The sequence below is a fragment of the Tupaia chinensis genome, unplaced genomic scaffold, assembly GCF_000334495.1.
Source record: "Tupaia chinensis unplaced genomic scaffold, TupChi_1.0 Scaffold147534_1, whole genome shotgun sequence".
Lineage (NCBI taxonomy): Eukaryota > Metazoa > Chordata > Mammalia > Scandentia > Tupaiidae > Tupaia > Tupaia belangeri.
This window is the reverse complement of record NW_006207386.1, coordinates 360,075-371,845: the sequence shown is the minus strand read 5'-3', so window position 1 is coordinate 371,845 and position 11,771 is coordinate 360,075. Positions and strand designations below refer to the sequence as shown.

The 11,771-nt window shown below is 38.5% G+C and overlaps 1 pseudogene; it reads right to left on the bottom strand.

Moving 5' to 3' along the window:
* LOC102500596 (BUB3-interacting and GLEBS motif-containing protein ZNF207-like) overlaps nt 1–11,771 on the bottom strand; it is a 19,598-nt pseudogene that overhangs the window by 6,025 nt on the left and 1,802 nt on the right.

Sequence of the window (11,771 nt, the reverse complement as noted above, 5' to 3'; positions counted from 1 at the left end):
GTCATTAATAGTGGTATACCTGGAGGCATTGCTGGTGCGCCTGGAACTGGTGGCAGTCCTGGCTGTACCATTGGGGGTATATAACCTTGCTGGGGCTGAACAGGCTGTGATTGAAATGAAGTTGCAGCTGTAGACTCATGATCATCGTATTCATCAGAATCATCTTTTTGCTTCTTTTTTTGACTCTCTTAGTTTTCTGTTCAAGAAATCATTGTCTTTCATCCATGTCCTTTTCTTTGATACCTTCCATACCATATATTTCCAACTCTATGTCTGTTCTTCTAGGTATTGCATTTGGTATAGCATCTATTGTTTCTTTATGTACCTGCATGTGGTGAATAGCTAAACCAGGTTCTGTATACAATTTCTTATGACATAGAATTTGAAATACTTTGAAATACTTTGCTTGTAAATGCTGTATAAGGATCTTCTCATCATCAAAATCCCTATTACAATACCAGCACCACGGCTTCAACTGCTGTTTCTTCTTGGCGACCCATAACTGTGCTAGTAAAACTGAGGTGAAAAGAAGCAGGAAAAACAAGACAAAAACACTTTGTGCCTCTGACCTAACAGCCACCACCACGTCCCACAGGAAACAGACACTAAAATCTCATTTTCCCTTTTTAACATTAGCGAGGTAAAAGTCCTGTTTTCTAAGAAAGTTTTTCACACCGTAACCACTATAGACTTCTTCCTCTAGGGAAATTTTTTTGGAAAGATTTCTGCTAAGCAAGGGAAAGTTTACAGAGACTAAGAGCTGAGGAAAAACTCAGCAATAAAAGAGCCATATACTCAGATTTCAAAATCATGGGGACCAGCACTTGGAGTAATGGCTATGTCACTGGACTTCTATGTAGTCAACCGTGGTTCGAGTCCCAGACCCAATGGCTTAAACTCATACCGGGTGCGTGTGCGTGCGTGCCCAAGATCCCAAGAGGAGTATGGAGGAGAAGGGATTGCGGCATGGCCTTCTCCTCTGGGGGGTGATTTCTCACTGTCTGTCTCTCTGTCTCTCTGTCTTTCTGGCAAGCACACATGCCCTATAGAAAAAAACCTCTCCAAAAATTTTTTTTCATGTATCACAGTGGGCTCCCCAATATAAAGTTCAAATCAAAGAATGAAGACAAATAGCTGTAAATCAGTGCATGCATTCTTCAGACAAAAATGTGTTAAGCACCACATGTAAGTCAGGGAATGTGTGTGTGATGATGAGGTTAAACAAGATAGACATAGTCTCTGTCCTTATATGTTTATACCATGGCTAAAAAAAAGACATAGAAGAGAGTGTTATGTGCCATGAAGTTTATAAAAGAGAAATATGGGGAACACTGGGCACCTACACTGGGGAAATAGACAGGATTGGCACTTCATGAATTCTGGGGAGTATAGTCATAGAAGCATCCATGAGAAAGAGAGGATTGGGCTGAAGTGTGAAAGGTAGGTAGGAGTTAGCAAGACCTAGATGGGCGGGGAGAGAATTTCAGACACAGGAAACAGCAGGTGCAGGGGCCTGAATCAGTAAGAACACATGAGGGTTGACATACTGAAAACTACATTCTATCCACTGTATAAAAAGCAGGGAGGATGATGATTGGAGCCAGATCATTGACAGCATCAGAAGTCATTTTATAAATTTTGGATTTTAGCTTATATGTGTTGAGGAGGAATTAACCCATTTTAAGCAGTAGAGGGTCATATAAAACTGACCTTTTAAAAATAATTAATCAATCAGCAGTGCAATGAGTAGATAAGCAGGGAGATTGAAGAGGAGATTGGTAGAACTTTCTAGAGGCTTTCATTACACTCCAGGAGGCAGTTGACAATGTCCTGAATTATGACGGTGGCAATGAGAAATGCATACAAGGCAATGGCAAGTATTGATGAAAGATGCTACTAGGGTAAGATTTGGGGAGGACTGAGAGAGAGGCAGGAAATTAAAAAGATTCAGTGCAGACGTTGAGGGTCAAATGAAGTAGAGATAAATGTGTACAATAAGAGAGAATTTGAGATTTGAGAGTATTCATTTATTTGTTTATTCAAATATTCTCTACAGTATACACAATGTGCCAGCTTCTCTGCTGCATTCTTGGGATATGAAGGTGAATATGACAGAAAAGGTCTCTACTCCCAAGGTGCTTACCATCTGGTGAAACCAATTTAAAAAAGGACTACTACTATGTTTGCTACCCTTATGAATTAGACCATGACCCCAAAATATATGTCAAAATCCTAATCCTCAGGGAAAGTTATTTTCAGAAACAATCAAAAGAATATGAGGTCCTTATTGTGGGCCCTGGCAGAAGAAAAGAGGCACAGAGAGATACATATCAGAGGAGTCCACGTGAAGAGATGGAGAGATGTATCGATGAGCCAAGAAATGCTGAGGATTGCATACAACTACCAAAAGGTTGGAAGACACAAACAACATTCCTTCCCTATAGGTTTAAGGAGCAGCAAGGCTCTGCCAAAATCAATCTTCAGTTCACAGTCATAGCCACTAGCACTGTGAGAGAATAAATCCCCATTGTCTTAAGGCATTCAGCATGCGGTGATTGGAAACAATAGCTGTAGGAAACCAACACAGCTACATGGGCAGCACCAGCTGGGATACTCTAACCTAATGTTGAGGGTCATGGAAAACCTTCCCAGGTTTAAGCATCTATAAGGAGGACTCAGCCACTTGAGGAGGCAGAAGAGTTTTCCAGGTGAAAAGGCTCAGAGGCAGGAGACCATATGTTGGAGTTCAAGGAAATCCAGATGGCTGAAGAGATGTTTGAAATGGTGCTGTAGTTGTGGGGTTCAAATCATAAAGGAGTATAGAGAATGGATTTTAAAAATTACTAACATATGAGAAAGAGAAAGAGCAGCACTCCTGTAAAGAGTTTTATATTTGTTTTTTTGCTTGCTTGCCTTTTTTTTTTTTTTCCCCAGTGTTTTAATTTGTGCTGTTGGGATCAAGGAATCAAGATGACACTTCGCTATGGGCATTGACAAAAGTTTATTATCAGATGATAACATAAGGTCTGGAAGACGTATTCAGTGGAGGGCATTTTCTCTATTCAGCTGCAGGCTGAATTGCTTTCCTATCGGAGTTGGCTCTCTCCAGCCTCCAGAGCTAATGTCCTGCTCTCTTGCTCCTGCCATTGCTGCTGCTCCACTGCCCTCTGCTGTTGCCTAATCCCCTAGCAAGCTGGAACTCTAGAGGAGTGCTCTTACTTAATTTGGGAGAAAGGTGTGGATGTTCAGGAACTAAGAGATCAAGTAGGAAAGATTTCCTATTTGTTAAGGTCAAGGTAAACAAGGTATCTGCATGAGCAGCTACAGATGAAAGGGTTGAGCCTTCCTCTGATCATGAGCCTTGTCTGGGGCTACTTCCCTAGTTACAGGGCTGAATGACTGCCTCAGGCCCTCCAACACACAGAGAATGCACCAGAAGCTGGGAGAGGCACACAGAGGGCATCAGGTTTGGATTACACACTCACAAAGAGGTTTAGAGGTTTTTCAATTCTTTTGGTTGCATAAGTGAGGAGGTTGGCCTTCACACATTTGGAGAGAAGATCTAGAAGAGTTCCAGTTTTCTAAAGCAGGTCTCAGAAAATAGCAGGGCAGAGGGAACAGGGAGATTTGGATAAAAAAGACAGGAGACAATAAGGGCTTACTTATGGCAGATGTGCCCTGAAACCTGAGACTGTGATGTGGTGGTTAGTTTATCTTCTCCCTTGCACTTAAAACTTTCTAAGCTTTATTTACCAGCACGCGTCAAGTATCTGTCAGCTGTGTGTGAACCCAACTTTAAAGGATGAAGCGAGGCTGTTTCCATTTTGGGGCAAAGAGAACAAGGGATGGTGGTAATGGCAGGAAGATTCAGAGATGAAGCTTCAAAAGGGATCAAGGAGAAATCAAAAGAAAGATGACAATGTGAGGAGTGACAGGTACAACTAGAAGGCATAGAACTCCACTAAGAAAATCAAGAATACTCAGACATTTAAAGAGATTTGAAATTATGTAGTCATTTTAGGATGAAGATACTGGTTGTTATATTTGATGCTAACAGAAAGGGTTATCCACAAACACAAGAGATTTGAGGACATGTGGATTACATTATGAATGTAATGCAGAAGTTTGTGAGAGAGAGAGCTGCAAGAGAAGGCAGCAATATAAAGTCCACTTCTGATGATAACTTCAAAGTTTCTGGTGGGTAAAAATTAGGAAGGAAGAGAAATAAACAACCTCAAATGTGCTGGCATGCTATGAAAAATCATAAATAACAGAGCTGATAATACAACTATAATGAACAGTTACAGTGGGCCTGGATGGGTCAATGCATGTACAATTTCAGAGATGTTTATTCACCAAAGAAACAGAATCTAAGCTAGCAGCCTGTTAGTTATTCTTTCAAATCTATTTTCTTTACCTGCTTTGTGTCCTGACCTGGGGGACAGTCAAACGGGTTTCCTGAGGGAAGGAGTGAGAGACGGGACAAACAACGCAGTGTTACGACACGGAGACGACGCAGTGTCACAGCTCTTCAGGGTCTTCAGGATCGTTCGGAGATTGTGGGCCAGAGATTGTGGTTATATACATGTTGATGGGCGGTGATTGGTTGTTCTATATGTAAATGAAGGATTGTAAAAGGTGGGTTATGATTGGTTGATTTTGTGGACCAATCATGAGGTGCCGGATATGCAAATCTGAGGGATTCTAAGCTCACTGATTTGCTATGAGAAGTGGCCAATCAGAGTATGGTTTTGAAGGTGAGGTTTTGAAAGGGAGCCAATCATGGCCTTTGGAATTGTTTGCTGAGAAACCAAAACCTAAGGGTGATATTTGCTGGTGCACAACAGCCTCCCACAGCTTTGCTTCTGGGTCTCTGAAATTTTAATACCTACAGAGGGTGCCCCAGTAAACACCCTAAGCACTGAGAGGCTGGTAAATTCCCTGGTGGACACCTTTCATCACACTTTCTGCTGGAGAAAATGAAGTGCAACCCCTGTAACTTCACAGGAAGAATTCTTAGGAGTCTGTGCCTTGTCTCCTCCAGAACTCAGCCAGTCTATTCCCTGTGCTAAGCTGGTTTTTGTATTGTTTGTCTGAAATAAGTCATAGTCAGGAGAGTAAGTATATGTTGAATCCTCTGGACCCTTCTAAATCACCAATTCTGATAGAGGTTCTGAGAACTTTCAACTTATGGGCAAGATTTCATTAACAAAATGTGAATAGAAGGGATGTAGTCTTACTTTCATTCATCTAAAATGGTACTAGTTTCCCTCCATTTGTAGTCCTTGTCCTTTCTGTAAAATTGATGTAAATATGGTAGTAAACCAGTTTCAGCCATTCAATGGAAAGCAATACCCAGGCCCATTTTTTGTGCCATGAAGGGGCAGGTCACAGCTGTGTTATAGAAGGGTGCATAGGAGGTCCATGTTTTGTGAACCAAGCATGGACAACACAGTCCAACTTCAGCAAGTTAGACACAGCGCCATGCACCTATAATCCTATCTATAATAACTGGGAGAATGGGCAGGAGGAATGTGACATGGTGCAACCTTGTTAAAATATTTTTTTTTCTGTCTACCTCCCCATGCTCTCTCTTATTTAATCAAAAAACCCAGAAACATAAACATAAAACAAGCAATGTGTATATTAGAAATTTTCATTTGGTTCACTGTATCCACACATCTATTCAATTTTAAATCCAAACTAATTTAAATAAAATTAAATAAAAAATTAAGAACCCTAAGTTTACAGGTTTGTGGCTACCAAACTAAGCAGTGCAGATAAACTACATTTAAATCATTACAGAATTTCTGTTAGAGAATCCTGATCTAGAATGTACTTTGGCAGAGACATAAACAATTTCTCAGTCTCCTAATGATCACTTGGAACTAAATATACTCACCAGTCTGCACTACACTGCTGTTATTAAGGAAATGAAATACCCTGTGATTTCAGCAACTATGTTTGGGGCTATCTTTGTTACAACAGCTTAACCTCTAATTAACATAGTTTAAATTTATCCATTTTTTAAAAAACTTTTATTCTGGAGGGACCAGCACTTAGCATAATGGCTGTGTTGCTGGACTCCCATGTAGTCAACTGTGGTTCAAGTCCCAGACCCAGTGGCTTAAACTCATGCTGGGCGAGTGTGCATATGTGCCCAAGATCCTGGGAGGAGAATGGAGGAGAAGGGATTGTAGCGTGGCCATCTTCCCTGGGGCGTGATTTCTTGCTTTCTGTTTCTCTCTCTCTGTGTTTTTCTGGCGAGCACACGTGCCCTATAGCAAAAACCTCTAATTTATTTATTTATTTATTTATTTATTTATTTATTCTGGAGAGCATCTGTGCTTGCACAATAGGAGGAGAATTAGAGAAAATGCACCCTATAGAGAGTCCTGGTCACAATGCAATAATGGTGTCTAGCTCATCAGATTTCTTGGAATGGATACATTTGCCCAGCTAACTTTCCAAGCTGCTGAGACGAGGAATCAACCCCTTTCAGTCATGTGCAATATGGCTTCCTCTGTGCTGCACTTCACTGCTGAACTGTGGTGTCTGCCCCAATTTATTGTTAACTACAGATGGAAAGCATGTATGAAGCACGGTAATTCTGCAGGACAGATGAAGACAGCATATCTGAGCTTTCTTTGGTGTTCAATTGTTTTGTCAGGCCACAGACTACTGGTAATGAGGTCTCCAAGTGTTAGGGTCTCCCAGAATCCAAAAAGCACTAACTTAGTCCACTTATAGTCAAACAATAATCAATATCCTCCTCTTTGTAGGTATTAAAATTTCAGATTACCATAGACACTTATAGTCAAGGTTTGTGTCATATTCAGGAAAAATACCTCACACAATCTATTTGTTTTCTTCCAATTCGTACATTTTATGCCACAAATTCCCTCTAAGGACTGTATTAGCTTCATCCCACAAATCTATAGGCTCATTTTCCTTTTCATTTCACTTGATGCATTTTCCTACTTTAATTCTCTTGAGACTTTCTCTTTGACACATGACACATGTATTATTTAAATGTGTATTGGTTCATCACCTAGTGTTCAGAGACTTTTTCTTTCTTTGTCTTCTTTCTTTTGCCTATTCATTTCCCATTGAATTCCATTGTGGTCAGAGAATATACTTTGTATGACTTTATTTATTTATTTATTTATTTATTTATTTTTGAGGTTTTTGCTCTAGGGTGCATGCATTCACCAGAAGCCAGCGAGACCGAGACAGAAAGCGAGAAATCACCCCCCCCCCCAGGGGCTGGCCATGCCCCAATCCCTTCTCCTCCATTCTCCTCTCAGATCTTAGGCATGCATGCATACGTGCCTGGTGTCAGTTTAAGCCATCGGGTCTGGGACCCGAAGTGTGGTCGACTACATGAGAGTCCAGCCACATAGCCATTACACCAACTGCTGGTCCCATGACTTTACTTTTTTAAAATGTTTTTTTTTCATGACCACACATGTGATCTGTGATGGCATGTAATCTATATGTTCCATGGGTATTTGAAAAGAATATGTATCTTACCATTAATAGACAGAGTTTTATTAATGTCATGGTCAGTCGATTGAAGGTGCTGGTGACTTCCTTCATATCCTTGATGCTTTTTCACTCTGGTTATTGCACTGATTGTTGAGAGAGAGGTAGGTGTTGAAGTGCCCAGGTAGAATCATGGATTTGTTTTTCTCTTTTTGTTTTTATCAGTTTTTATTTCACATATTTTGCACTTCTGTTGTTTTTTGCACACGCCAGGTTATTGCTGTTTTCTTGGTGGATTGACTCTTTAATCATCATCTAACATTTCCCTGTCACATTTTTCCTTGCTATACAGTCTACTTTCACATCACTTTCTTTTTTATTAAGGTTCACATGTTATGTCTTTTCCATTCCTTCATATTAAGCTAAAAATATAATTTGAAAACTTGGAATGGAATTTCTTCTATAACATATACTTGGGTAATTCTCTTTTTAAGCATGGATTGTGAATTTTTGTCTTTTTGGTGGTGTGTTTAAACTATTTAAATTTAGTTTGCTTGCTGGTGTGTTAACTGTTAAATATACCATTTTATTTTTTTCACTTTATGTTTGATTTGCCTTTGTTTTTGTTTCTCCATTTTTCTTTTCTTTCCTTCCATTAGTTTGCTTGAAATTTTTTAGAAATTCATTTTGATGTATTTACAGTGATTTTGAATGTTTTTCTCTGTTTCTTGCTTCTAGTTATTCCTCTAAGCATTCTAGATTTATAGCTCATTAGAGCTTAGTAGTATCCACATTTTACCAGAGGGAAATGTAGAAACATTACCTCTACTTATAATTATTATGTCTTTCCCATATTTCCTCTTCATTATAGGGGACTTCATTTATAGAGAACTTCATTTTAGTAGAACTCTATAAACAATGATACTTTTGTTCCATAATCAAGTATAATTTGGGAAACTCAAAAGAAAAAATTCTACTAGGTTACCCCCCCTTTCTTCACTTTCTGCCTTCTTCCTTCTTTCCTGTTTTTCTAACTCTCTCTTGTACCATTTCTTTTTTTGTTTTGTTTTGTTTTGGAGAGATTTTTGCTATAAGACACATGTGCTCACCAGAAAGAGAGAGACAGAGACAGAAAGTGAGAAATCACTTCCCAGAGGGGATGGCCATGCTGTATGCATGCACATGCACCTGGCATGAGTTTAAGCCACTGGGCACGGGACTCGAACTGTGGTCGACTACAGGAGAGTCCCGCGACATAGCCATTATGCCAACTGCTGGTCCCACCATTTCTTTTTTATTTACAGAACTTCTGTCTCTCTCTGCCTCCAGCTTTCCTTTTCCCCACAGTGATAGATGGAAATAAAATTCATAAAGGAAAAATAGAATACCTAATAAAATGAAGAATCCCAAATACTCAATATATACTAATTATATATGGCAAGTTCCATAATTACTTTTATGGGTTATATTTTCCTATAGTAAACTGATGCCATTTTCATTTATAATCATTCCTTCTTCCTTATGAATAAGTGGGGGAGTGCCTCCCCCACTCAAACTGAATATTAGAGCATTTGTACCTCCAGGCAGGAGACTTCTTTAGAAAATAAATTTATTCCTGTCTTGTAACAGCCTGATCTTTGACTATAAAACAAAATTTATGAGTCATATTCCAGGAGTTGAAAACATCATATGTTTAAAATGCACTTAATATAACTAACCTTCAGAACATCATATCTTAGGCTAATTTACCTTAAAGATGCTCAGAATGCTTACATTAACTCACAGTTTGGCAAAATGATTTAACATAAATCCTATTCTTAAATATCCTTGAAAAGCGCATGCAATTTATTGAATACTGCATTGAAAGTGAAAAAAAGATAGGTAATATACTACATATACCAACCCAGGAAATAATTTAAATTCAAAACTAGAAGTTCAATTTCTGAATATGTATTGGTTTAGTACTATCATAAAATTAAAAAACAAAACAAAACAAAAACAGACAAACAAAAAAAAAACAAGTCAAATCTCCATAAGTTGGAGATTATCTTATATATTATCCAAATGATTAGAGAGAGTCATATACCATTCACTTTCTACTACCTTAATGGTGGGAAATAAGTAGATATCTGATGGAAAACCAGAGAGTACTAGTTGATCAATATCTCTGCAATGAAATCTATTTTTAAAAAATGTAGTTGAAAGACATAAGTAAGAAAAGCCTGATAGGCCCCAGGACCGAATAAAGTAGACAGAACAGGTTAGCTTATGAATGGAAACTCGATTTACATTTGATACCTTGGGAGCTGATGACAACCACTAGAGGTCAGAAGGTCTTTATCTACCCTCATCCCAAGTCTTGGCACTCATGGGACTGACTCAAATCCTGAAGGTGTGAGAACAACTGGGGTGTATGAACCTCAATTGGCAGAGGAAACTGACTTAGCTGAGGTTAATCTTTTATAAAATAGCAACTTGAAATAGAAGTTATATTCTGGCCTAACCACTTAGGAATAACTGGTAGCATACTAGACTGTGGAGCTTAAAGATACATGCTGATCATGGTTCATATCTCCAATCAGATTGGTCTGAACATACCCATGGCACACAGACACTTCTCCAAGATTCTGGCAGAATGGAGGAAGAAGATTGCAATATTGATACAGAAATTAGACCCAATGAGTAGGTAAATAGTTCAGGAAGCCCTAAGAAAGAGTCACTATGATAGGAAATGGACACACACATATTAAGATAGAGCCAACTTACAAAATGGAATCACTTTGGTCAAGCTTTTGAAAAAGGTCATTCACTTCTTTCATTAAAAATAACTATTAGCTCTAACTGCTTGCTCTCAGAGAGTTTCTCACAACTAGAGCTATTTAATAGCTTACTTGACCAATAACAGCTTATCTGGAAATGCTACCAGGCTATCTTTAAAGATTCCTTCCTCCCCCTTTTCCACCTGGCTCTTGGCATCAGGATGGTTGATATCTTCCTTCTGTGTCCCAGATATACACGGACCACTGAGATGGGACAGTACCTTAACATCGGGGCAGTGCATCCAGACATGGATGATCATTCCTTCAAAGACCACCCTGGCCATATGTGATGAAATAATTAAATTCCTCACCTGAGAGAGAGGCACAGCACAAGAAAAAGCCCAGGAAAACAAATAAATAGGCCAGATACTATGATAGACTTTCTGTGGTGAATATATATTACCATCCTCCAGGAAGGTAATGCAGTTGTCCTTCTCTGGCAGTTGCCTATCCACATGTTTTTCAGGCATGAAAGTATATTTCCTTCCTATTAGAAATCTTTGCTTTTCTATTGAAACTTTTCTTATCTTACATGTGTTATCAGTTTATTATTCTGCATTTCAGGACAGGTCTCTTAGAGATCTGAACCTAAAGGACCTAGGATTTTATATCTTGCAGCTCAACTTCCCCATTCCTATAGCAGCACTTCCTGCAGCCAACTCACTCCCTGCAAGCAACTCATGTCCTGAATCGCCTTTTGAACACCACTAACATTGTCAATGAGCTGGTATTTCTCCTCAATATGCTAGCGAGTCCTTCTGTAAGTCACTTACGTCTTCACATAAAGTCAGCTTCTCAGAGAGACTGAACATGTCTAAAGAAAAGAAAAAAAAAAAACAAGAAGTCCAAACAAAGGCCTTCTGACACAGATAAAAATGCCTTGCCTCAGTTTTTCACCAGGAACCCATTTTCAGGGACCCGAACCCTGCTTGGGAGCTCTGATATATTTTCCCTCATTAACAAACACTCTACTAATTCTTCTCTATGTCCACGTCTCTAATTTTTCATAGGCAAGAGACAAGAATCAGGGTCAGTGCTGTTCAAGCATTGGGAGTTGGGCCCATGTATCCCAACTTCCTGCATCATAATTTACTTACATCAATGTGAGCAAGCCCTCAGAGTATAATTCTCTAAGGCCACAATATATCACATAACATTTTTAATATATACATAAATACTAAGACATTGTGTGTGTGTGTGTGTGTATGTGTATGTAATTACTATTAAGTATAGATTGTAGTATGCTGGTATGTATAACATGTATATCTATGACACATAAAAATTATATGAATTTATGTATTATATAAAATATGTTAAATATATAAATTATGCAGATAATATATTACATTTAAATATATAAATATATAAATATATAAATATATTATAGATAATATATGATATATATTATCTACAATATAACATATAATATATAAAACAGAATAAATTATATTTTATATTATATTATGT